This window comes from Pan paniscus, chromosome 12, assembly GCF_029289425.2.
Source record: "Pan paniscus chromosome 12, NHGRI_mPanPan1-v2.0_pri, whole genome shotgun sequence".
Classification (NCBI taxonomy): domain Eukaryota; kingdom Metazoa; phylum Chordata; class Mammalia; order Primates; family Hominidae; genus Pan; species Pan paniscus.
Genome location: NC_073261.2, coordinates 47,936,974 through 47,944,136, shown reverse-complemented (window position 1 = coordinate 47,944,136; position 7,163 = coordinate 47,936,974). Strand labels below are relative to the sequence as shown.

General features: G+C 31.8%; 1 pseudogene; it reads right to left on the bottom strand.

Annotated features, from left to right (window-relative positions):
* Nucleotides 1–1,059: 1,059 nt before the first annotated feature.
* LOC106634472 (cytochrome c-like) lies at nucleotides 1,060–4,213 on the bottom strand (annotated as a pseudogene).
* Nucleotides 4,214–7,163: the final 2,950 nt, after the last annotated feature.

Here is a 7,163-nt window from a genome sequence, read left to right as displayed (position 1 = left end):
GCACTCCAGAGGTGGCCCTGCTCTCAAGATGGCACTGTGCTGCAGCAGCTTGGCTTACAGGGAGTCAGTGGGGGTGGAAGTATACACCTTGTGCTCCTAATCCAAGGCAATGCAGCTCTGTGAATTCCTGGCATCTTTCCAACCTGGGCCCAGTGCTTGTGCATACTGTGGGATTCTCCTGTAGTAAGGACTATGGTTATGATTCTCCTGTAGTAAGGACTATAGTTATTGGCAGTGGCAACAGAGGATGATGGGGATCTTATGCTTACCTTTTGCCCACAACAGAAAGTTCCTCTTGACTCCAGGCAGATCCAACCCAGGTGGAGAAATTGGGCTGCAGACATTGGGTGTTTCCACCATGCCCTCCTGCACAAGTGCCTCTCCACTCCAACATTTTCCCCTCAACACTCCAGTCAAATCTAATCTGCTTATTGCTTTTGTATTTTTTTGTGGGGAGGATGAGTGCCAGGCTTCTCTTGCCAGTCATCTTGCTGATGTCACTCTATAATTTCTTTCTTTAATGTTAAAGTTTTCTTCCATGTGAAATTTAATTTAAAATAATGCACAAGTTTGAATATAGTCATATTATTTTTTCAAAACCATTCAATGAACAATTCATCTTTATTTCTTTAATGATTGGAAATCCTAGCTTTATCATAAAATTCATCTACATACATCTTTTTGATTAATGTGTTTGTGACAATATTATCCAGTTTTAATAAGTAAAGCATGCTAACTCTATCTGAAAGATCTAGTGACTCTTCAAAATTATTTTTTCATAAACCTCCTGCTATCATAAATGCTTAACTGTTCCAGAAGATATTTAATAATTTTCTATAAGTAGAAATTATGCAATTCCAATAATTCAAGAAAAGTTTTATTTTGTGACTGTCTTACATTTAAAGAGAATTGGCTTATCAACAGTGTCAGTTTTCTAATATTCTTTATTCTCTCATGATCTACAGCTTTATGCTCATATTAGCTACAGACACGGAACTTATATCTTCCCATGTATCAATATTTATACACCTTATTCCAATGCTTTCTTAATATAAAATGTCTAGTACTTGTAGAACAATATCACATAAGATTTCTAGTATTATTACAAATAGATGCATGTGCATGCACAGGAAGAATGTGTATTTCAGGAAATAAATGTTTATGTTAATATAATCAAATTTATCAATCATTTTTATGATTCACTTTTGGAGTTTTTATTTAGAATGCTCTTCATATCTTGTGTTGTAAAGACATACTATTATATTTTCTTTAAAAACTTTCTAATGTTGGTTTACATAGTATGACTAAAAAATATAGCATTTATTTTTGTATGTAATATAAGGAAGGAATTATTAATCTAAGTTCATGTTTCTTCATATGTATAACTAATTTTTAATTATTTTCTGAATTGCTTCTCTTTTTCCTGTTAGTCTACAATGGCAATAGTCATACATCAAATATATGTGTATATGTGTTTGTTTATTGATTGATTTCTGGAATCATTATTTTGCTTAGCTTTCCATTTATCTGTCTCTGCACAATACGACTTTCAGGTGCTGTAAGACTTAATATACTGTGGCTTAAGTAACACTAATTTATTTATTCGTTTTCAAAAATATTTTTGCAATTTTTTGGTCCCTTGTATTTCACATGATTTTTATATGTTGTATCAAGATCCATTAATATTAAGTTCTATCAGAATTTGATGGGAAGTTTTACATTTACATGGGAAGAGAAGTCATTTTTATAATATTGAGATTGCTTATCCATAAAAATGTTCTTTTAAAATTTTTAAATAAAGTTTTAGAATATTCTTACATTAGTTATGGACATATTTTCAACAAAGACATCAAAGTAAGCCATTTCTGTTATACACAGAAAATATTCCTGTGAAAATTATTTTTTCTTTTACAATAGTAGCTATTTACAACATATGTACAAAACTGGTATGTGTAAGTCATGAATAGTATATACAAAAGGGATCCAGGTAACTTCCATTTTATAATCCAAAAGGAGGAAACTAAAGTCTCCTTGAACTAAAATGAAAGACTTGAATGAATTTATCAACTAGACAATGATTTTACATATTGTCAGTGACTGACGGAGAGAACAGGAAAGTTTTGTTTTTTTTTAATTTCTAAATTTACTTCTATTTTATAAAGATATCAGGGTATCTTTACAATCATGATATACACCAAAATTGCAAAGTCTCCTCCAAGAATACCATTGAAAGGTCTTCAGAACCTTAGGATAAAGTAGGAAGTAAATTTTATTGCTATTTTTAAATAAGTCGTATAATAAAAAATGCCAGTGATATTTTTCATGTGATTTGCTTCATTAAATGACACAGGCATCTCACTTCAAACTCTTCTCTCACAACTTCTCCTCTGCTTCCTGATACTCCAGGCCTAGTGACCTTCAATTCATTTCTGGAAGAGTCAAGTTGAATTAAACTATGCATGTCTATGTCTTGGAGCTATGTCTCACAACATACGCACGGGGCTATTTCCTTGGCCTGTAATCCTCAGCCTCTAACTCTCTACATTTTATCTTGTCATTCAAGTCACACATGAATTATCATTTCTTCAAAGGCCTCACTTTAGCCTCCAACCTAAAGCTGTCTCTCTGTCACTTTCCCTCTCATCACCCTGATTTATTTCTTTCATAGAATCCATCTCTGCCTGCAATTATCTTGTTCAATGACTCATTTATACATCTGTGTCTAATGTCCTCCTTCACTAAAAAGGAAGCTCCCTCATGCAGCACTAGATGTATTCTGTTCACTGATGCATCCCAGGCACCTAGAATGGTATCTGGCACATAAATACACTTAATAATTACTTGTTGAATATATGGATATAATTTCTAAATATTATTTAAATTAAATTACATATTTCATTATAGTATTTGATGAACTTAATGACTACATCATAAATCCTAGAACTGTATATTTGACACATCTGTAATTATTAATCTACTTAGAATATGTCTTTTCTTTGCCATGAACATGTTTTTGTCATGATCTGTGAATTTCTTTTTAATTATCTTAAGTCTTATGATCACACATAATTTTAAAACTTATGTACATCTCCTCTACTTTAATTCTTTTAAGCTGGCAAAAGCACTATCCACAATCACAAATACAGAGCAGTTCCACAGTTTTATGTATCTGAATGGCTGTTTAAAGACAATCTTAAATTATAACTTAGTTTGACTTAGATTGTAAAGAATTCAAGAGTGAAGTTTAACTTGCTACTATATTAAAAGCATGTGACCTTATAGAACATCTATAAAATGTGAGAAATGTTAAATAATCTTTGATATTACACATAAACCACACTAAAATGCCCTTCAGTAAGTAAAAAGAACCATTTTAAATGCAGAGAATTCTAATTAGATTGGCATAGTTAAGGCCAAAAATTTAAAGTAGACATTGCTACCTTATTTATCTTCAACCCTTGCCTTTAAGAGGCAAATGAACACAAAACACAGATGAATCTTGCTTGGTTCTGAGACAGTGAAGGAATTTCCCCAGTATTTAAATATATTCACATAACCAGTTATAGAAATCTAAATATAAACCAATATCCAGTAAGTTTTAAGATGGCAGTCACCATCTTTGTGAAAAGTTGAACATTACCAGTGAAGTCTAATCATATCTTTAGAAGGGGTAAACAGTGATAGCATTTACTGAATTGGAATTACTATTAAAATTCAAAAACTGAACATATTCATTTAACCACAAGCCAGTCTTAGTTTTAAATCAGGAGTGCCCAGTAAAATATTCTGTCAGTCATTCATGATCTGAATTCTGGTGTATGAGATCTATTAAAGTATGGTACACACAGAAAAGTCATGAGATATTTCTGTTTTGTAATAAATAAGGCAGTGGCCAATTATTACTCATGAGTAGCTTTTTTTGAGATAAGCTATCAAGTCTGCCCTTTCTGCCTTCTTCTTAATGCCAGCAAAGATCATTTTTGTTCCAGGGATGTAGTTCTTGGGATTCTGCAAATGCTCCATCACTGTATCCTCTCCCCAGGTGATCCCTTTGTTCTTACTGGCGTCTTTGTAAGAGAATCCAATGGCCTGACCAGTCTTCAGCCCAAAGAGACCATGGAGATTAGGCCCAGTCTTGTGCTTGCCTCTCTTTTAGGCACTGGGCACACTTCTGAACAAAAATCTTCTTGCCTTTCTCAACATCACCCACATTTCATTCTCTTTTTCATCACTGGTGCAACGAAAGTTCCTGCTCTGAAGCCGGATGTCCCACTCCCTGCCATGAACATTTTCTAAAGGAGTGATGGAAGAAGAGATTTTCTTATTCTTCTAAAAACATATATAAATAATAAATGTAAAATATGTGTATGAATCCTCAAATTAGTTAGAACAATGTGAAAAGTAATGAGAAATAAATAATATGAAAAAAATAATATTTTTAAAAGCTCACGTAGATTCTCCTTACTTCCCCCTGCATCTCATTGCTCTTTCCAAAGGATAAGCACAATGAACAGATGGATGTAATTCTTCCTGACCTTTTCCTATGGATTTGTAATCTGTGACTCTATTTATATATATATATCTCCATATATCTCTCTCCAAAGCCTTGGTGAGTTTAGCATAATATACAAAAGATCATTAAGGGATGAAATATCAAGAAAGCAAATAACACTTATATTATTTTTTAGAGTAAATGAAGCATTTGGTAAATTGACTAGCACAATTTTTAGCACAAGGTTTTAAAGAAACCACGCTGGGAACTGGATTACACAATAGAGTTATATCTTAGATTTCAGAGTAAATGGAAGTAATTTTCTTCAAATATGATTGAATGAATGTGATATTTTTCTTGTGTGTTAGTGTATTAGCATAAGCAAACTGACCTGAATGCATAAGTAATTTTTTCCTAAAATTTTTCTGCAATTGTCAGAGACAGATTAATTAACCTTAAAAACAATACCTAAGTTCACATAAAATATATATAATGCTGTTTATTTAGGGAGAGTAATTAATTTTCTTCAGGGGCTAAAATCACATTCCCTAAAGCAAAATCATTCTGACATTATCAAATATCACAGTGTCGTTAAAGAACAATTATAAAGTAATTTACAGAATAAATCTTATTACTTTTCAGAGGCCTTTTGGATTAAGTGAAAGAAAATGTTACTATATTTGACTTTCAGCCTTCTTTCCTCAAACAGTTGAACATGCAGAAATAAAAAGTGAAATTTCATTACCTATAAACTATTAAATTCAAATGACCTAAAAATAATACCTTTAAGAAATCATTGAGCACATTTTTTTCTCAAAACTTATTGCCATTAAAAAAAAATTAAAACTTTTAAAAACCAAGACACTAGACTTTCTTCACAGTAATGTAGCTTTAACTTCTGAAGGGTTGTTAGGATTTGGTTGTCATCTGTTGATTTCCTGGGATTAAAAATAATCAATGATTCATTAATTTGTCAATTGATTTTTTTCTATCAAAAATTATTTGTTAAATGTAGACTGTATTAAAAAACCCACCTAAAAAGCTGTGGGCTGCTTAAAGAAACAAATGCATTTATATACTGTTGGTGAGAATGTAAATTAGTTCAACTCCTATGGAAAACAGTATGGAGATTTCTCAAATAACTAAAAATAGAACTGCTATTCAACCCAGCAATCCTGCTACTGGACATCTACCCAAAGGAAAATAAATTGTTTTATCAAAAAGCCACCTGCACTTATATGTTTATTGCATCACTATTCACAATAGCAAGGTCATGGAACAAACATAAGTGTCCATCAACTATTGACTGAATAAAGAAAACGTAGTATATATACCCAATGGAATACTATGCAGCCATCAAAAAGAATGAAATCATGTCTTTTGCAGCAACATAGATGGATCTGGAGGCCATTATTATGAGATAAATAGCTCAGAAACAGAAAGTCAAATGCCACATGTTTTACTTCTAGGTGGAAGGTAAACAATGGTTACACATGGACATAAAGATAGAAATAATAGACACAGGAACTCCAAAAGGGGGGAACATGGGAAGGAAGCAAGGTTTTTAAAGCTATGTATTGGATATTGTGTTCATTGTTTGAGTGATGGGTTCATTTGAAACCCATCAGCATTACACAATATACCTATGTAGCAAATCTTCACATATACCCTCTGAATCTAAAATAAAATAAAACTAAATTTAAAAAACAAATTGTATACTCCTAAATAGTTATTATCAGAAACCTTGAAATATAATGGAAGAAATTTTTCCAATTTTTAAATTTATAAAAAAAAATTATACCAGGCAATATGTAGTGTAAATGAATAAGCAGGATATTATTTAGTTGAAAATGTAAGGTTAAATGAAGAGGAATCAAAATATAGATAAATTCTTTAAGTGGTCTACCCATGATTTTCTTTGTATTTCCATTCTTTTTAAAAATTTTATTTTTCTTAATTGACAAATAATACTTATGCATGTTGCTGGCATATATAATGATGTCTCAATACATATAATGTATTTTTAAACAGATCAGGATCCACTCTTGTAATCATCACTAATGCTAATTTCTTATCAACTGAATGTTCACAATAAACTTGTAAGCTTTTTCTAGATCATCTTTGCAGTAATAAGATTTGGCTATAAAAATAAATAAATAAAATCAGAACAATAACTATGCCACGTTTCTGCTGAAAATTTTATTGCTGTCATATAAATAAATGCTAACATTCAAGGTCTTACATAATCTGACAAAACATTGCTCTTTAATTTCTTACTAATTTCTTAGATAATAATAATAATATCTAGCCTTTCTAAAGTGCTTATATTTTCTAAGTTATAGTATTCAATTTAACTCTTACAAATGTTCTATAATTATAGTCATCTCTCGGTGCCTGGTGGGGACTGGTTCCAGGACTGCCCTCTCCTCCACAACTACCACAATCCACTGATGCTCAAGTCCCGCAGTTGGCTTCTGTATTCACAGATGCAGAACCCACAGACACAGAAAACTAAATGTAATTACAATTTACAGATAAGTAAAGAAAATCTCAGTACAAATTACTTGTCCAATACTGCCTAAATGTGCTAAGACTAGAAGGGAAATCTATTCCAAGAGAATTTACCTACTAGATGGTAGACATCAAGCTTATTCAACCCATGGCTTGTGGG